The sequence below is a fragment of the Acromyrmex echinatior genome, chromosome 7, assembly GCF_024713525.1.
Source record: "Acromyrmex echinatior isolate Ae372 chromosome 7, ASM2471352v2, whole genome shotgun sequence".
Taxonomy (NCBI): Eukaryota; Metazoa; Arthropoda; class Insecta; order Hymenoptera; family Formicidae; genus Acromyrmex; species Acromyrmex echinatior.
The window spans coordinates 5,576,470-5,598,424 of record NC_141858.1 but is presented as its reverse complement, the minus strand read 5'-3'; the positions used below and the strand labels follow the sequence as shown (position 1 = coordinate 5,598,424).

At 33.2% G+C, this 21,955-nt stretch overlaps 1 protein-coding gene and 1 long non-coding RNA gene across 7 annotated transcripts in view; both read left to right on the top strand.

Moving 5' to 3' along the window:
* The window catches only part of LOC105144011 (uncharacterized), a 488,432-nt gene that overhangs the window by 348,278 nt on the left and 118,199 nt on the right, over positions 1-21,955 (top strand). The window lies entirely within an intron of this gene.
* On the top strand, positions 3,506-5,360 carry LOC147909060 (uncharacterized). The gene is made up of 2 exons (XR_015545778.1): positions 3,506-4,350; positions 4,432-5,360. It is a non-coding gene; the product is annotated as an uncharacterized LOC147909060 (long non-coding RNA).

Here is a 21,955-nt window from a genome sequence, read left to right as displayed (position 1 = left end):
AGAGATGGTGAAAGCTCTATATACAAGTGAATGGATTGCAGACTGTTTTGCCGGGTGGTGGTGCGACTCAGCAGATATCTATCTGTATGTGTTGGTTTTCTATACATTTGATGGTCTAAGGTACCGTCAGCTTTCTTAGAGACAAGAATATCTAGAAAGGAGAATTTTTCGTTTTCCTCTATGTCTATATTATAGTTAAATGGATATTTGGATGTTGATTTTTGAAAGAAAATAAGGAATTTACGGAGTTCGGCTCTGCTGTGTCTCCTTATGACGAATGTGTCGTCTACATAATGGAATCAAACTTCTGATTTTGTTGAGTGTTTTCTTGAGAGCCTCTTTCTCAAAATGTTCCATGAAGATGTTGGCGATTATAGAAGAAATAGGAGAGCCGTTCCTGAAGTTTGTTCATAAAATTGGTTGTTATAGAAAAAGTAAGTGATTGTTAAGCAGTGCTCTATTAGCGGAATGAGATCGGAAGAGACTTCATGTGAAGTTTTTATTATGTTTAATGTTTAATGTGTCTTTTATTGGGACTTGTGTGAAAAGGGATTCTACGACGAAACTTATAAGCAGGTCTGTGGAACGTAGTTGGATTTTTTGAATCTTTGTATGAAGTAGAAATTTTGTATGAAGTAGCACTCCATTGAGTTAGTTGTGATTTGGATTTTCCAGTGAGAAGTTGTAGTGTTTGTACTAGGAAGCGGGATAAATTGTATTTCGGGGAGTGTATGGCGTTGAATCAATCGATCTGAGAGGAATGTTTGGTTTGTGTACTTTTGGTAGTCCGTATAGTCTTAGGGGAAGAGAATTTGTAGGTTTTAGTATTGATTTGATTTTACTGGGAATGTTATTTTTTTCCACCAGGATCTTGGTGTTCTGCAAACTAGTTCGATTGTATTAGTTGGATCTTTGTCAAGCTTTTTGTATGCTTTGTCTGAGAGAAGATTCTTTATCTTTTTCTTATAGTCTGATGTATTCTGACTACTGTCGGCTGTTGTCTTTGTCGGCTGGAAGCACGATGATGTCTGTGTCTCTGTTCAGGTCTTGGAGGATCAATCGCTCTTGTCTAATGATGTTTGGTGGAAAAGATTTGACTTTAACATTACAAACACTATAAGTTTATTTCAAAGTGATAATTTCGCGTGTGCGTACGATGTACTATGAATTGAGATTGATATAAAATTTAAAGATACCGTAAGTTATTTTTTCCTAAATTTAGAATAGGTATCTATTATTAATTTAATTATGTCAGTTATCTTATCAATAAATTATGTCAGTTATCTTATCAGTAACTTGACACAAAGGCTTCTGTAAGCTATTTTATAGACTATCACAACGGCAAGCTTCTTAATTCAATTTTTGAAATAATTTTTCAAATTTTAGTTTGGCCGACTTATTTATCTTACTTCTATTTCATATCTGGTTATAATATTGTATAGGTTTTAGAAAGTTGCACTATGGTTCTTTATAATCTTTATACAATTTTAAATATTTAATTTTGTGGTTTTTGGTATTTTAAAGAACCTTCAAAATAATTTTATGGTTACAATTTTATGGTACAACTTTCTCCTTTATAAGTTATTGTAATTTAATAATTTCAATAATATAAATTAACAATTTATATAACGTAAATTAATTTTATTTTAATAATAATAAATATACTCAAGGCTAATAATTTAATAATTATGCGCATCTCCTCTCGCGCTGATTCTATTAGCCTTGAATATCTTTGTTATTATTATTTTAAGATTGAGAAAGAGTCTGCTCTAAACATTTTTATTTATAAATAATATTAAATCTCATAGAACCGTATATTTGAGAAATACAACCTACAGAAACAAATACTTTAAACGGTCTTGCTGGATCTTAAGTGCTAATCTAATTCTGTGTGAATTTATATTTGTATTTTTAAAATTTTTTTTTGTCAATTGTATATGTGAATTAAAATTTAATTTTTATTATTTAAAGTAACTTTTGTTAAAATTTATCAAATACATTGACATTTTCTTTCTTTCTGGACATAGATCTAAATTCGGATCCAAATTCAGATCCGAATCTGAATTTAGATCTAGATCTAGATTTAGATTCGCGGATCTGAATAATATGGATATCCGAATTACCCGAATAATACGATTTTGAATTCTCGGATTGAATTCAATTTCGAATATCCGAATATTTAGATATCCGAATACTTAGAAGTCCTAGTTTGCATTTCTCTTGCAGCTTTTGTTCTGGTCAATTTATGTCATTTTTCCCATTAGAATTTTTTATTAATTTCAGTATGTTTATATATTCACTTAATACTTTGGATTTACCTAGCATTGCAACTAGCATGGGAGATGTTTTCTTCATAAAAGAAATTTTTTGGATTACGTTAGAGACCATAATGAATAATATAGGAGAAAGTCCTGTAATGACGACCAACTCCTAGTACCGACCAAAGTTAATTTTCACTTATTGTGTTAGATGATAGCGTACGTGCATAACAGGATGCGTCCTATTATTTTACATATCATAATTCGCTATTATGTGTACATCGTAGGAACTGTTACCCTTGAAAAAAAGTATTACTACAGCTTCGATGATCCACGAACACATCTATCACGCTAATAGATATATAGTTGTAACATATCTAATCAAAGATATTGTGAAAAAGATGAAAGATATATAGAAAAATAATTAATGTTAAATATAATATAATTGTAGTGTATTAATGAAAACATACGTTAAACATTATACATTAGACAATAGCATACATTAATATCATATTGCTTTCTCACATATACTGAAATTATTTATTATATATCTTACAATATATCTTACAATAGTATCTCACGGATGATGTAGAAAACTATTGTCGAATAATACAGGGTGGCCGATTTATCTGAAGACATTGAAATATCTCGAGAACTATACATAAGATAAAAAAATGTGTGCAACGAAAGTTGCTCGACACGAAGGGGGGAATCCAATGATACCAAACTCAGCCCCCACCGCTCCCCGGGGGCGGGGTGGGGGTGGGGGACATAAGAAACTTAAATAAGAACCCCAATTTTTTATTGCAGATTTGGATTCTCCAGGAAAAAGTACGCCAAGTTGACCTACGAACTTTAACATTTTCGTTCACAGGTGGCGCTGTAATCGATAAAAATCCAAATTTATCAGAAGACGTTGAAATAACTCGAGAACTATGCATGGGATAAAAAAAAGCTGGCTAATGAAACTTGTTCGCTTTAAAAGCTGCCTTCGAATGAAAGCAAACTTGTCCCCCCCCCCTCATGGTGGGGGGGGGGCATAAAGAACTTAAATAGGAAGCTTCTTGATTTGATATTATTGTTGTAATGTTTCATACGTGTAGCAATAATGGAAAGTATCGGAGAAAAAAATCATGGAGTTCATTACAAATTTATCAAAAAATATATTTTGCGTTACCCGGGAACAACGACGTGGACGTAGTATTTTTCTGTTCCCTTCGGGGTGCTAGATTAGCGTGAGTCCTCTTGCCTCTCACAAATCGAGGTGCTTGCTTTATGTTCACTTAATGGAGTAAGTGTTCGAAATTTCGACTTCCACTTCAATACATTTGTTGACTTTTTCTTCAAATGACTTTACACAGGACAGTATCATATCTGCGGGAATTTCTGCGCAAGCATTTCTTATGCGTTCTACCACGTTTTCGCGAGTTGTTGGCACTTATTCATATACCTTACCTTTTAGGTAACCCCACAGGAAGAAATCCGGCGATGTTAAGTCAGGTGACTTAGCAGGCCAATTAATTGGGCCACCTCTACCAATCCACCGATCATTGTAATCACGGTCTAGTATTTCCCTGGCTGCTGCTGAGAAATGTGCTGGGCAACCGTCATGCTGAAACCACATTGTCCTACGTCGAACGTCCAAGGCAACATCCTCAAGTAGTAATGGTAGTTCCTGTTCCAGGAAATTTCGATATTTCATTCCATTCAAATTACCTTCAATAAAGTAAGGACCAATTAGTTTATTTCCTATGATTCCACACCAAACGTTCACCGACCAAGGACGTTGATGATTTACTTGTCGTAACCAGTGGGAATTTTCTACACTCCAATAATGCATGTTATGTCTGTTAACGCCACTATAGTTCGTGAATAGATTCATCTGAAAATAATACATTAAGAAAGAAACTGCGGTTCGCTTGCATTTTTTGAAATGCCCATTCACAAAACACCACTCGATTACGAAAATCATCGCCATGAAGTTCTTGATGCAGTGATATGTGATATGGATGATACTTATGACGGTACAATATTCTCTGAATGCTATCTCTGGAAATGCCGGAATCGCGATGTAATTGCCGAGTGCTTGCATGTGGGTTTTGTTGAACAGCTGCTAGCACAGCTATTTCAGTAGCTTCTCCTGTAACCGTTAACCTTCGTTTTCTTTTTTTAGTTTGGACGCTGCCATCTGAGTGAAAGGCATTCACAACTTTGTAAAAAAAAGAACGTGAGCGAACATTGTCTGGAAAACGCTCAGCATACAAGGCAACAGCATCGTCAACATTCCTCCTACATTCACCATAAATGAGAATCATTTCGATTTTTTCCTGAACCGTAGCAGAATTCATTTTTTACTTGCAATTCTGTTCAAGGAATGAAGGGTACACAATAAAAACTAGTCAAGTAAAGTGAAAGCTTTGATTCTGAAAGAAAAGTGACCTCCGACCGAACTGTACCTTTATGACAGACTTGAAAAACAGTCAACAATCCAGTTGAATATGCAAGAGGATATTTTTTCGCTGCAAGAGTAAAATCAGCGACAAGTATCTCTACTGTGGAACAAACTAAATTCGCCGTTGAGGGATATTTCCGTTCAAATTTGCGAAATTCTACGATATCTCGAAAACGATAAGGGATACGCAAAATCTGACAAAACTTTCGGGGTTATTGAAAGGGGAGTTGAACTCCACGTGATTAATAGCAGACCTACACGCACATTTACAAAATTTACAAAAATTACAATTTTTATTCTTTCTTCTATTTTTATTACAGAACCTAATCACAGCACCATCTCACAGTGGTCGGAAAGAAAAAATTTCGGACATTGGCTTTCTCTCGGTGAACTCTCAACCAATTTTAATGAAGTTTTGTTTCAAGTACTCGTAAATATCTACTATGACTAGTAATGCCGTTCGAGCCCGTCTCGTCTCGTCTCGTCTCGACGTGTCTTGCCTCGGAAAACGCGTCGAGAATTCTCGTCTGGGATGAGCACAAGACGAGACGTGGCACGTACAGTCTCGTGTCGTTCTCGTCTCGTCTCGAAAGTCTTTCGACCACCACAGTAGTGTAAACATTAATTTTTTCGGTCATAAGTCCCAACAGCCCTCAATTCGGGAAAACAAGCGTCCGGGCGAAGGGAGTCAGGATCCCTAGCGCCTGGAGGCCAGACATCGGACGCTGGACGTCAGAACTCCGTTAGTTTTACTCGGATCGACTTCAAATTTGGACACAATATTCTTGAGATGTTGGACATTAATAAAAAAGAAAATGGTCAAAAAAAAGTTGTGAGAGGCAAGGGGCTCACATAAAACAAGCACCCCGATTTCTGAGAGGGAAGGGGACTCACATGAAACAAGCACCCCGATTTGTGAGAGGCAAGGGGACTCACGCTAATCTAGCACCCCGAAACGTGAGAGGTAAGGGGACTCATGCTAATCTAGCACCCCGAAGGGAACAGAAAAATACTACGTCCACGTCGTTGTTCCCGGGTAACGCAAAATGTATTTTTTGATAAATTTGCAATGAACTCCATGATTTTTTCCCCCGATACTTTCCATTATTGCTACACGTATGAAACATTACAACAATAATATCAAATCAAGAAGCTTCCTATTTAAGTTCTTTATGCCCCCCCCCCACCATGAGGGGGGGGGCAAGTTTGCTTTCATTCGAAGGCAGCTTTTAAAGCGAACAAGTTTCATTAGCCAGCTTTTTTTTGTCCCATGCATAGTTCTCGAGTTATTTCAATGTCTTCTGATAAATTTGGATTTTTATCGATTACAACGCCACCTGTGAACGAAAATGTTAAAGTTCGTGGGTCAACTTGGCGTACTTTTTCCTGGAGAATCCAAATCTGTAATAAAAAATTGGGGTTCCTATTTAAGTTTCTTATGTCCCCCACCCCCACCCCGCCCCCGGGGAGCGGTGGGGGCCGAGTTTGGTATCATTGGATTCCCCCCTTCGTGTCGAGCAACTTTCATTGCACACATTTTTTTATCTTATGTATAGTTCTCGAGATATTTCAATGTCTTCAGATAAATCGGCCACCCTGTATATGTTATCATAATTATGTAATGTATTAGAAAACTACGTTAAGTATATCATTAAGGAACAATGAATAAATTAACAATAGAAAATTTTATTAATAGAAATAAATCATTTAATAAAAAACATGTTTCAATAATTTGACGGAAGATGCGCTCCTAGTATATTTCTTATATAGGGACGCTCCTGAGCCAGAGCCTCGAACGGTAGTGGGGATCACTCGCCGGAATCGGCTCGAAATGTACAAAACTTTGTGAGCATTGCCTTAGATAAAGTATGTATATAAAGACCAGTAAAATATTCTTAATTATAATACATATATAATTATAATAATTATAAAAAATTTTTTACCGAATATTTTTTATTATATATATATTGGGTTGTAGAGAAAGTTTCTTTGTATTTTTTAATTCAAAATTATATATACAATATCTTCGTCAAAAATAAATGAAATTTAAATTTAAAAAAAGGGTTTTAAAGCTTGAAATCTCTACTTTTGAAAGGTTATATTTTTTGAGTTTCTATGAGTTTTGTAATTTTTACATATAAAAAACTACAAGCTGAAAAAGATGAAAAATTTTCTTTTCACTTTGAGAGTCTTTTACGAAAATTTTCGAGTACCTATCGTGAAAGTACCTATCATTGGAAGCTTTCCTACAAAATCATTTTTTTTTATGTTCCTATGATTTTTTGTTCCTCAGTTATTCGCAAATTAAGTAAAGGAGCATTCTGACTTTGATTGCTCATAACTCCGATAAAAATCATCATACCGTAATTAAAAAAATAGATTCTTAAAGCTGAACTTTGTTCTGGCGAATGATATAATTATAACAAAAATTTCACAGCAAGTAAAAAACTTTTACATAAAAATACGAAGAAACTTTTTCCCCAACCCAATATATAATACTTGTTCAAAAATAAATTAGAATATCAAAATTAAAAAATGAACTTTTATTAAAGGTGTAATATAATATTAGGTGTTGGAATTAATTCGTAGCGTTTTACAAGTGATGGGAAGTACTTTCATTAATGTATTTTTTAATGCTCATGTGAAATAAATAACATTCTTTCATTAAAAAACGCTACGAATTAATTCCAACACCTAATACAGGGTGGGCCATCTATTGGTACGTTTTTGAATTTCGTCGTATGGCAACACCGAACGAGCTACAGACCCGAAATTTTGACAGTTTATTAGTCATACCGTCCGCGGCACGAAACAACATGTTTTCTCTTGAAGAGCGTTTTGAAATTTTAAAAACTTATTTTCAAAGTCAGTGCTGTGTCGCCGAAACTGTACGAATTTTGAAAAGAAATATGGGTCGTGATAGAGCACCCACCGAAGGAGCTATACGCAAATTGGTGAGGAAAGTTCGTGAGAAAGGGATGTTAGTGGATGACATTATATTACGACTGTTTTGAGTGAAATTGGCGCCGAGGTAGTCCAAAATGTCATTAATAATTGGGGTGACCGAATGGCATACTGTAAGGCCAGTAGAGGGAGCCACATGAACGAAATCGTTTTTCATTCTTGACGCGGATACTTTTAGCTTCACAACAAAAAAAAAATTAATAAAAAATATCAATGTATGCTCATTTGATCGCATTTTTAAAAACGTACCAATAGATGGCCCACCCTGTATAATATAATTTTTATTACATCACTACATCATAGAAAAGTCTCGTTTGTTAACTGAAAAGAATCATTGCAAATGAAATATATATATTAATTTAAAAAATTTAAACTCGTACTAGAATAATATAAAAGAAATATTACTTTTAGTTAATAATTAAAAGTAATGACTAAATTAAGTTAAAGTAAAATATTTTCGAGTGATAACAAAACGCTTGAAATATGTATATTACTACATACAATTTTTACGAATGCTACATATTAAACTTAAAATATAATAAAATATATCAACATTATCAACATATGTGTATACAGGGTGCGTCACAAAAATCCGGACAAATTTCAATTCAAATTTTCCGTTATACTGTGCCTCCGCCAGAGATTGTTATTGACGTCCAAGAAAGCCTGATGCTTCTAGTAAACAGTCATATTCTCAAAATGGCCGCGATGTTGAAACCAAGTGCGGAGTATAATCGAAGAGCCGCGATCATCGAAGACCTTCGCGCCGGGCGCTCAGCAACGGAAATAATTCGGTTCTTTGGATACCCGAGATCCACTGTTTATGACGTTGTGGTAAAATATACGGCTTTAAAACAGTCCAACGAAGGTTCCAGTATGCCAGCGAGGAAGAGTCACTCGAAAGAACGCACCGCGAGGATCCCTGCAGTCATTGAAAGGGCTCAAACGCTGATTTCGGATGACCCAAGACAATCGTTGCGAAAATTAGCATCGATTGTTGGTGTAAGCGAGCCAACAATGCGTCGAATTGCCGAGGAGGACCTTCGATACAAATCGTACACATTAAAGAGGCTCTCTGAGGCTGCCACGACAAAGAATTGTTCGATTTGTCCGAATTTTGGTGACGCACTCTGTATAACAGGTAACATAATATAAAAATTTTTAAAAATTTTGTATATATAATAGTTCTCTCTTTTATCTCAATGTAAAATTAAAAAATAAAACTGACTTAAGAGCAAATTATACTTCTTATAATGTAAGGAACTTACTTTATTCTTTAACTTGTTCTCCCTCTTGCCTTTCAGGTTTAGTTTTAGCATTTTTGCTGCAATTAAAATTTAACAAACCTATTGCATCTATTTGTATATAATCTGGTAATGATCAGTATAATCTCTTGAGGACAGGTAGACTGAATTAAACTAAGGTCCAAATATCCTTCATCATTTTGTAATTTTCGCAATAGTTAATAGCGATATTAACTTCTAAAGATTACCTAATAAGTAATGATATAACTTTAACATCTTTAAGATATGTTATGAAGAACTATAAAAGATATCTTAAAATTGTTTTTTAGAGAGTATCTTAAAATTATCTTGTGCATCGAATTTAGACATTCTGTTCATTGGATAACTAAAAAAATTGCAAAAATTGCAAAGAGATAAAGGATTAATTCGGCTTAGTTTAATCCACCCTGCCACAAGAGATTATACGGTCGTTACTGGGCATCCTGAACACATTCTGCGCATATAATCTTCTTTCAAAATATTTCAAACTTACACATTTTTCTTTAGATAACGTTCGTATGCATGTCGCAACCAAGATTTAATTGGTTCGACAATAGAATTTTCTGTTGCTACTTCAAATTGGCGTTGTACAATACCTGAAATATAAATATTTATTCACGCTGACATTATATACACACACACACACACACACACACACACACACACACACACACACACACACGTATATACACACACACATATATATATATATATACATATATATATGTATATAGATATATACATATATATACACATATATATATATATACTCTGTGTATGATATATGTATATATATATGTACATACACACACACATATATATATATATACACACATATATCATACACAGAGTATCTGGTACAAATCGTATCAACGTTTAAGAGTAGATCCATACAACACACAAACATGTAGTAACGTTGCAGAAATATTGCAATACTGCAAATTGCGCTGTAACGTCGATGTAACATTGTAGATATTAGCAATTGTAATATACAATACATATTACAGCGCAAATCTTTGACAAATCTTGCAGCATTGTTATAGAGACATTAAAAAACATTTTGATTTTTTAGTAATGAATTGCTGTCACATGTGGAAACATATGTCAATTACGTTATATTGTTAATTATTTCCATTAATTTATAACTTGTGCATACCGGACGGAAACGCTTGCCGCGCAGTAAAATGCGACGCGGTAACCAATGACATGATTAGATGCTATAAGCTTAATTACCAAGCATTTTGCAACGCGGCAGTGTTTCCGCATTCATTGTGCGGGAGCCATTAGGAATTATATGTGTCTGTTTTCTATTCCTGTACGAGAACTTTTCTTCTCGCTTTTGACAAATATCAATCCGTGCGTGCAGAATAGAACATCTAAAATACTTACTTACTAAATATAATCTTACGTAGCTGTAAATCATAAAATATTCGCTTACCTCTAACAAAACTAAACTTGCTATCTAAATTATCATTAATGTACGGAGAAGGTTAAATATTACTCCTCTAATATCATTTTCATTGAAGCGTGATAATTGTTTAAGCCATAAAAGTTAATATAGAGAATAAATATAGAGAATAAATATGGGGAATACATTTTATATCTAATTATTTGAGTTCTATTTTTAAAATACACTTACAAGTTGTTTGCGATTAATACTATCTTCGCTCAGCATTTTTTTTAATTTCTCCAAATTTTCAATATTAACAATAGGAAAATTAATCATTAAATCTTTAATTTCTTTATTCTGAATGTTTAAATTTGTATTTGAGTGTAATGTTTTAGTATGTTGTAATATATTATTACTTGTCATTAGAAAGTTTTTGTTGCTCCTCAATTGGAGATATTTTAAATCCTATGTCTGTAAATGTCTGTAAGTCTCCTTATAACGTTCAAAATTGGAACTTGCTAAAAATATTAAATAAAAAAAACATGATTAAAATATAAAAATACGTAAAACGTGTGAATTAAACAATACTTACATGAACTAGCATCGCTATTGTTTTTATAAATTGTATGAGAAAGGTTTTTATTATATAAAATATCTTTCTTTGCATTAATAATTTCTGTAAAAAATAACACACACATACACGTGCACCCACATACACACATATGTTTAGGAAATAGTGTAATTATTTCATTATATATATATTATCTTTATTATTGTAAACAATGATATTATCGACTCTCTTCTTCCATTATAAATAAATTAATATTCATCGATGAATTATCTAATTCTTCTCTGTTGTATGTAGTTGTATCTCCTTTGTATACAGTTATAATGTCTCACCTACATTTCAAATTTCAATTATCTGTTAATTGTTGTTTTAGTTTATCATATTCATTGATCTTTTTGTTGTCTGTAATTTTTGATTGTGAAATCGTAGGAAAAGGTGGTAATTGTATTCCTTCATTATTGTCGCTAGCATTATCATCACTGCTTGATATTATTTTCTTCCTACTTTTTCGAGATTTTTTTATTTTTTAACGTCACTGTCCGAATTTATATTTGATATAATTTCTGCTTTCTTTAACTTTATTAATCCTTTTTCATATGTATTTAGAGAACAAAAAAGTATTTATTAAGATTTAATACAATCAATAAATATTTAATATAATATTTAATATTACAATAAATATTTAATACAAATTAAATATAATATTTAATATTACAATAAATTTTTAATACAATCAATAAATATTTAATATAAATTTATAATGTATAACATTAACTTTATCCACAATATGTGTATATGTATATATATGTCTGTGTGTGTAAATATACTGAAAAATAGTTTCTGCTCTGAGAAAAAAATTTATGTTATACATATACATGGTGTTATATTATATATAAGGTAAGGTGATATAATTTTCAACATGACACAATTCTGAACGAAATAAAATTTATATTTAATTTTCAAAATTCAAATTTTTTCTTATATCTATAAATTTTTTCTTGTATGGTATCTATTTTATCAGGAATTGACCCCTGATTAATCTTGTTTGTTATTTGGAATTTAATATAGAGATAGGATTTGTAGAAAAATTGATATTAGTATTAATTTGATTATCAATTTTTGTTTCCACGAGAGTGGCGGGTTAAAACAGTCACCCTGGGCAGAGTTCCATATGCCCTCGGAGGAAAAGTACTGCCAGATAATACTCCAGGGGTCATCTCCAGTTCCCTGGAGGGCCGATTGAGTCTGCCATATTTATACTCTCACAGACATTCACTTTTCAGCACGGAACTTGATACCTTGGGTTGGGAGTTTTTTACATCATGACGCACAAGGGTACAATTCTGTCGATCCGCTGGAGGTATTTTCCTGGAGTTATTTCCCGCTTACTCTTCACAGTGAACTGTGATGAATGTTCCCCGATCCGCCACCTGGGGACGCGTCCGATGGGGGTTACAGGTATCCCCACACGGGAGTTTTTTTATTACAATTAATAAATAAAATTTTATTATTTGAACAATATAAAATGGTAGATAAAGGACATGTATAAATTATTGTACATGTCCTTTATCTACCATTTTACTTGTATATTGTTCAAATAATAAAATTTTATTTATTGTACATGTATAAATATTATTATAGTATATATAATTATGTTTATTAGAATTTAGTTTAGAGGATGATGTAACACTCGCTTTAAAGCAATATACCCGGTCAAGCGATCTCCAAAGACAGAGATTATAAAATTTCTATTATTTATTATATTGAAATAATTATTTTTAATTCTACATTTTCATACTTACTTTTCTATTATCTGGAACTCGGTAAACGTATATTTAATAAAAAATAAAGAAGTAATTATAATAGAACGCTGAAAACTTACAAGCTAATTACGTGTTGGTCCCTAGTACCCTCTTCGAGCTTTCGTGCATTCTCGCATCGAGAATAACGCAAAACAACCCTTGCAGGCTTATCATATTATGAACAGTTAAAGTTTTTTTCAGCTTCTCAATTCAGATCTTCAAATTATAAAAAAGTTACAGCAAAATTTGGAAACTCGCATAGAGCACGTTGGATCCAAGAGTGATTAGCTAAGATTAAAAAGATCTATTCACTGATCACATCTACTTGACCTTGGGTGGCGTCGCCAAGGTCAGGTCAAGGTCACGTCGATTTTTTTTTAATAGAACCCCCTATTATTCATTACATATTCTTATAGCTTACCTCGAGAGCTATTCAAAACACTATAATAAAATATTTTTTCAAGTATTTTTCGAATTATGAAGCTCGGAGGTTACAGTATACCATCAGCATTACTGAAGGTGCCAAAACAATGGTTAAAACCTTTTAAATGTTATTCAGGGTCATGATCGTAATAACATTTGTTAAAATCAAAGCTATTGGAGATTATCCTTTTTATTTTCACGTGAAATTGAATTTTTAATAAAAAAATAAAAACAAGAGGAAAAAACAACCTCCAATGGCCTACTACAACGATATAGTCCTTTAAAATGCGCGCCGAAGGCTTAGGTAATCGAAAGGCTTAGAAATACTCGCACGGAATACAAAAGATCTGGATTCGTTTCTCGGCCGAGGTAATATTTTTTGAAACAAGAATTAATTATTTACAGATTTTAATATGTCACTCAGCTAGAGATGGGATTAATTTAATATGTACTTAAAAATTCAAGTCAAATAATTTCGCTTCATTTTCTAGGGTTCGAATGATACTGATAAAAAATAATATTTTCGTTTATACTTGCAAAGTAATCAATCCTAACTTGTTAGTTTCAAATCTTACAAACGAATACCTGCAAGATTCGAAATACACTTACAAAGTACTTTTTATTACAAAATCGATTTTTTTACAATTAATCTTTTATTATTATAGTACTCGAATTCTAAGAGGATTGTTAGCAAAAAGCAAAAGAAAATTCTCCTTACTTTTTTGAAAAAATTCCGACTAAAAACTTGAGAAGCTTTGAATGAAAACGAAGAAAAATGTTAAAATATTTTATTTTACCAACTATCAAATATAAATGGAAAATGAAATAAAATATATATTTTATTAATAATTTTAAAAACTTTTTAAACACTTTTAACAAAATTTTGTTTCGAACAAAAATTCATATGACATGTATGCATTTTTACCTTTGAGCATTTCCTATAAGCGTATAATATTAGGTAGTAAAAAGAAATCCATTATTTTTACTACACCTAATATTTCATATTAAGTAATGTTTTTTAAGTAATATTTTACTAAAATTATTAGGTGTACAAATAAGTTTCCGCCGTTTGACAAAAGATGGCGCCACTAACAAGCTATGGTTAAAATTGTCTGATGTAAAACATTATATCGTAAGGTTGGACATCAACAACATAACTTTGAAATACTAGCGATTTTGTATCAGCATCATATATTTTTTTTTGTGCGAAAATGCCGAGTTTTGAGCCGAATAAGCGTCATTTGCGGGAACTTTTGATTTACTTCTTTAATTTGAAGAAATCTGCAGCCGAGGCTCATCGATTGCTTGTAGAAGCATATGGTGAGGCTGCCTTAAGTGAGAGAAGTTGTCGTGAATGGTTTCAAAAATTTAAGAACTGAATTTGACGTTGAAGACAAAGAACGTAGCGGAAGGCTGAAAGTGTACGAAGACGCAGAATTGGAAGCATTATTGAATGAAGATTCGTGCCAAACGCAAAAAGAACTTGCACTTACATTTTGACTTACATTAATAAAACATTATGTATCGTTCTTTCACAATAAATTAATTTTTGATAAAAAACGGCGGAAACTTATTTGTACACCTAATATTTATTGTTTGAGATCGGTAATTCGAAAAAAAGGTAAGAATTCCTTCGGTCGACCGACAGTAATTGTTATTGAACGCACGCACAAGGCGAGCTCGTGATTTCATCTCGAGCCTGACATTAAGCCTCGTCAAAGTCAGGGATTCATTGTTCTTTAGTCTTTTCAAAACAATTCGGTTCACGCAAACAGGCAACGGACCATCGAAAGTTCTAGAACAATTCAATTCGCGCACGCGAGCGCCGCGCTCCGACGAATACGTCACGCGCTATCACCAATCCCGCGTACGGATTTTCTGTCGCGCATGACTGTTACGTTGAACGTCGCTAGAAAAGAATCAAGAGCGCCAATCAATTTTGTACAACCAATGCCACGTGATAATTACGATTGTGGCTAAATTTAATTGGATTTCTCCCAAGAAGAAAGCCCGGACCGGAAGCAATAAATGCTTCGATCTCGCCGGTCCTCAGGGCAGATTGGGCAGATTGCTTAACTAGTTTACACCGCTTATACCGTTTACACCGCTTAGAATTCTTAGACTTCTTAGAGTTCTTACTACTAAAAGTTCTTCGAGTTCTTAGAATCATAGTCTCGCTACTATACCGCTTCGTAAAATCGCCGTGCTAACCGCTTAGTGAAATCGCGATAAAACGAATCTTTCCGAGAAAATCGCCGAGATTTTCCATCACCGCGATTCCAAATACAATTTTGGAAAGGGTGACCGCATTTGATATTTTGTTAATCTAATATTTAATTAATTATATTTTTTGACTCTGTAACTGATTATATTAAAGAAAATTCTTTTGTTAAATTAAAAGAAACGGAGTTCTCTTTACTGTCGTGCATCACATCAACCTTGTGCCGTTCTCTCACTCGAATTTTTCCGCGCGGTGTGCTCTCGCACATTTATTATAATTATAATATATTAATATTTTAATATTCTTAAAATATTATGGTTATATGTTCACTCTTCTGACAATGTTATATTATTATTTAAAGTAATTATTAAATGTTACTGTAATATTGTTTAAACATTAAAAAGTATTATAATAGTATTTACGTTAATTTGTAAAACTGCTACATCTATTTAAAATAAGTACGTTTAAGGACTAAAAATGATTTTGGCGCACAGTTGTAGTACTGGATATGTACTTAAAATCACTTAAACCATTTTTTTTTAGCGCAAGATGCAGCACAGACTGATAAGAACTTTTTTTTACTGGATTGTGAATTCAAATTGCACTAAATTAAAAATATTTATAAATATTTTAATAATATGTTAGGGATATTAAGGATACAATATCAAAGATATTATGTAGGTAAGATATTAAGTAGGACATATAATCTCTATAGAATATTCTCGTAATATTAAAAATTTTTATATAATATTCTCAAAATATTATAATAATTTATTTTAATTTTTTATTAAAATTCATATAACATTCTGGGAATATTTTGCGCTTATAAGGTTTCAAAGTACAATTTAGCATTTAATCATAATATAGATTCATTCTTAATCTTGTGTTATTACACGAATATACATGAATAGAGAGCAAGTCAATAAAATCTTAGAAAATCTGTCAGAGGACACTCGCAGTGTCATGTCATTACTTTCTGACAAGTAGCATCTTTCAACTGATTACTGTCAAATTTTGAGTGGAATTCATCGCGTGATTTCATTTTGTAGATTAAAGCGGACAACCTTTGTATTTTTTGCAAAATGGAAAAAAACAAGTTTCGTGCAGTGATCAAACATCTACATATGAAAGATTTAAAAGAAAAGAAATCAAAGCCAAGTTGGATAATGTTCATAGCACATCTGCACTAGCGTTTGCGACTATACAATTGAGTGAATGAATTTAAACGTGGTCGTCCACATGTGATGCATCTCGTTCAGGACGTCCAATTGAAGCCGCTACGCCAGAAATCATTGATAAAGTCCACGATATTGTTTTGACTGATCAACGAGTGAAAGTGCGCGAGCTTGTTGAGGCCATAGGCATATCACATGGCACAATGATTTCAATTTTGCAAGAACAATTGAGTATGAAAAAACTATCGGTAAGATGGGTGCCGCGTTTGCTCATTGTGGATCATAAGCGCGATCGTGTGACGATTTCAAAACAATGTTTGGAGATGTTTCAATGATGAATTTCTGTGTCGATTCATTACTATGGAGGAAACATAGATCCATTACTTCACACCCGAGATGAAAGAATAGTCAAAATAATGGACCGAGTAAACCAGCTCCGAAGAAGGTGAAGATCGTGAAGTCGGTCGGAAATGTGATGGCCACAGTTTTTTGGAATGCATACGGTATAATTCATATCGATACCTTCCGTCGAAGCAAATGATCAATGGCGATTACTACGCAGCCTTATTGGACCGTTTCAACAACATTTTAAAGAAAAAACGTCCCCATTTGACGAAGAAGAAAGTGCTCTCCCATCAAAACAATGCACGGGTTCACACGTGCCCGGCACCGATGGCCAAATTCAATGAATTCCGCTACGAATTGCTTCCCCATCCAGCATATTTGTCAGATTTAGCCTCCTGCGACTATTTCCTGTTTCGAAACTTGAAGAAATGGTTCGGTGGAAAGAGATTCACCACCAGAAAGCAGCTCATCGCTGAAATAGAAGTTTATTTTGAAGGGTTGGACAAATTATTCGGACGGCTTAAAAAAGTTGGAGAATCGTTGGATCAAGTGTACCGAGCTGAAAGGAGACTATGTTGAGAAATAAAAATGAATCGATCAAAAAAAATATGTTTTACTATGTTTTTCTAAAAACTTATTGATTTGCCCTCGTATGTACATTTCAATGTTTTATTCATTATTTGTAGAAAATGCCGGACATGTGGACTCGTGGCACTCCGCTTATGATGTTTTTACTAATGCTCTTTCTTAAGATTTTCATATTGAAATAATTATTCAATAAGTCGATTATAGTTTTACTAGATGCTGACTGATTTACACGAATCGATAAATATCAATACAAAGTAGATACATAATTGTAAGTCTGAATATGTATGGAAACAAATGTCTTCTCAAAAGTGAGAAGCATTCAGTCCCTGTATATGATTTAACAAGGATTATAAATATTTTTAATATAAGTATTCAATTATCGGGTAGATGCTAATCAGGACGTATCGATATAATAATCAATAGAAAATATGCCTAAACATACGTGGGTTTGGAAATTTTATTACTCGCAGAAAATAATACTGTGGAGTGTATTAAATGTCATAAAAATTAGTAATATGATAAATGTAATACTACAAACTTTATTAAATACATAAAGATGCATATTTAAAGAAAAAAAAACACCGTTTGTTTTAATTATAAAACACCATTTGTTGTATTTTATTTAGCTCTTATTAATATATTCTGCTTAGTATTTATATTTCAATTTTATTCTTATGGTTCGTAGCCCTTTTTAATATATTTCTAATTATATCTTAAAGAAATTGAAAATTTATCTGAAAACAATACTATTGCACAAGACAGAGCCTGTTATAAAGATATTTTATTTTAACTTAATTTCAATTTCTAATTTATATCTATTCAAGTAATGAAAATTATTATTAATTTTTAAAATGTTCTTCAGAGGATAATAACAATTGATTTTTATTAGTAGATTTAATAATTTTATTGATCTTCAACAATTATCTATTGTAAAAGACACATAAAGGCACTTAGACTGTAAAAGGGATTTTTATTCATTTATAGGAATCGCATGGAGCATATCTCTATGCTTTTCAATCTAAAAATAATATTAACTTTTTCTGTGCACACCACATACATTGTGAATACTGTTCAATTCAAAATTTTGAATAGGAAATGCAGTTTTTCAATCCAATTGCATCCAATTGAATCTAATTGAATCCAATTAAATCCAATTAAATCCAAAAAAAGTATTCGCTGTTTAAAATACGCATTCAGATAGAAAAAAATTAAAATATAATTTTAAATTATTAATGGATCCTGAATAGAATGCTCTTCATACAATTATGCTCATTTTGTAAATAGATATTTTTTTGTTATGGAAGAAATTAGTAGCGAGAAAAATGTAAACTTATCGAAAAAAAATAACTAATAGAAAATAATTAAGTATTCTTTTACGTAGATCTATTAATGATTTAGAACATATCTTATGACAAAAGTTGATACAATATATGGAATATTATCTGAATGACATTGAAATTAATCATTTTTACGTGATAGCAACATTACTAGACCCTCGCTTTAAAACATTAGCTTTCTCTAACAGCGAATGTATTTATCGTGAAATGTTAATTGGAGGAGCAAGTAAATATATGTCTAATGATATTCCATCCACAAGTACACACACAGCATTAATTCACAGTCAGAAGATATTTCATTTCAGTCATCTTTCGATATCGAAATGTATTTAATTCATTTGCTGCCTGTAGAGGTGCAAAATTATTGGGATCAAATTATGCATATCGTACAATCAATCCTTGGTTGTTTTGGTCTACAAACGCAGTTAAATTTCCTATTCTATTTCCTATTCAAAATGAGCATGTGATTATCTATACATTATGGCTACATCTGTTTCAACAGTATTTTCGAAAGTAGGAAATGATACGAATATAAAGCGATATGTACTGTTACGTCCAAACCTTGGAAATTTGGTCAAGGAGCCAATGAGAGAGAATGGAGAGGGTATGGAAGGATGGTTAGATTCAATCTCACAGGTATACGCGTGGAGGCGAACACCTGTGAGTCCTACGCACCTTTTCAGTCCCGGAATATGAGTCAACGTCCGAAGGGACGCTATGACATCTTCCGCTGGACAGTGCGAATGTCGGTCCTACTTTTGGATCAAGGAACTTAATCCTTTTGATCTGAAACTGGACCTCGTGCGACCTTAGGTATTCGAGGAAAGTGAATGCGAGAGGTGATTTTAATAAAAGACAGGGGAATACCTTAAGTTACATTTATTAATAAAAAGAAAAATAATAATAAAAAAAGGGTTTTATACATTAAAAACTTCTCTTTACATAAAAAAATGTACATTACAGCTTATGGATGTATGTGTGCGTGTGTGCGTGCGTGCGTGCGTGCGTGTGGAGAGGAAAGGGTTAATATGGAAGGCGAGGAAAGTGTTACAGGAGCACATTGGGATGAGGTGCTTGTAGAGAACGATGAAAGATGTGGGATTTCCGAGGATGTATACTGTGACTAATCTGTCCCCTTCGTTGGAGGGGGACGAATATAACCGGAACATCCGATCCCAGTCGATCGGCTCGGGATTCAGTTGAAACGGGAGGGGCGGAAGCTGATCCAAAGGAGGAGGGAATGAGAATCCTCCTTCGTGGGAAGGAAAGGGAGGGAATCGTTCCTCGAGAGGAGGAGGGAAATAATCGAGGATTTCCTGAATAGCAGGATTAATAACAGGAGGAGAGGTGAGATCTAACGGTTGTGTCTCTGTTGATGAATAAGAGATCTCGACGAATTCGCCAGTCGATTGTGGCGGCGCGATTATGGGTGGTCCTGGGGAACGGTTCCGCCTACTCTTCCGGACATAGAGGGTTCATCCGTGTTTCCTAATGGTACGCACTACGAATCGAAGGGTTAAAATTGACATGTATTTGTTAGAAACGCGTGTAAATGTATTTAAGTACAATGAATGTGTTTCCATGCGGGGAAACGCGGGTGTGGATTGGAAATAAATGCGACTTATTATTAGCTGGGCCCAAGATATCGGGTAGGTTCTAGACGAGTGGCCAAGGAGATCCGTCGTCCGCGGAGAACGTCCGAAGAGTAGTCGCAGTGGCGTATGGCTAGTAATTCCAGTTGCGATTTGCTCACAAGTTCGCACTCGGATAGTATCGCGAACTGGCGTAATTAGCGAAATATTCAATAATTTTCGCACTGCTCGTGACAATGAATTAACTCGTAACTGACCGCGAACTTCACTGACATGGACCGAGTTTTGAAATTTTGTACTGACACTGCGCTTCCGCGGGATCTCTATTTATACCCCGAAAAAAGGGCGTTATGCCCTTTGTCTAGGATACAAAAGTTAGTTGCAATGTCACGCAAGATTTACGATTTTTATAGCGTTCCTATCGTTGTTAATCTAGAACACATCGTTAGAATAGTGTTGAGAAGAAAAGAAGTGATTTATAGTGATTTTTTTCCTTAAAGAGTCAAGGTCATTCCAGACGGATGACGAATTTTGTTATTATCGAGGAAAATACGACTAGGTAAACAAATGGTTACCGTGCACGACTAGGTTTGCGTGCAGGGCTATTATTGTCAGTCGCGAGTCTGATCTTAGATAACGCTACTGTGGGAAGTTATCCCATGCATTTTATGATTTTTAAGCGCGACGTGACGCCTGTTTTTCTAAGATGAAATTGTTAGCCAGTCTCGGATGACAAAGCCTAGATTTTTACTATTGCGTGTGACTTCGCATTTATAATGTCTTTTGCAATCTTGTCTCTTTTCGGGCCTGCATTAAGATTGTTATTCCTTTCGGGTTGATTGGCATTTACGAGTTTTCGCGGAGCCTGTCCGGTCCCTCTTTTCAATTCTGTCAGACCATTATCAAAAGGCTCCGCTCGAATCTCGCAGACGCCAACCATAGTCGCAACGTGGAACCAAAGAAAAGAATCGTGGCATCTGTAGGACGTAACAGTACTAAACCCAAAATTGTAAATCAATTATTATTTCTAAACGACTGCAAATATTAGATAACTAATATTATAATAAGCTGTATTGTTATATACCTATATATTATATTATTTACATTTATATACTTATATACATATATATTTTATTATATTATGATATATTTATTATATGCTTATATTGTACTATTTATATTAATTTATTACATTTATATCTTCCATTAGAAAACTTATAGTTTATCGTTATAGATCAATGCTTATATAAAAAAAATGATCTTGCAGTTATAGAAAATTATCTAAATACGAAAAATTATTTATGATGGTTAAATGACTAATAAACACTGCGATATTGAATATATTTTATCGAACGAATATAGATAACAAAAACGGAATTTATATCTAAATCGTTTGTTAAATTTGAAGAAAATCTCTTTGTAACGTTCAATTAGATAATAAAATATAAAAGTTCATATTTAGCATAGATTCATATTTGAATATAAAATTTAAATTTTCTTACATATATTGTTACAATATTGTATTATAAATTTTACGCGTAAGATACATAATTTTTT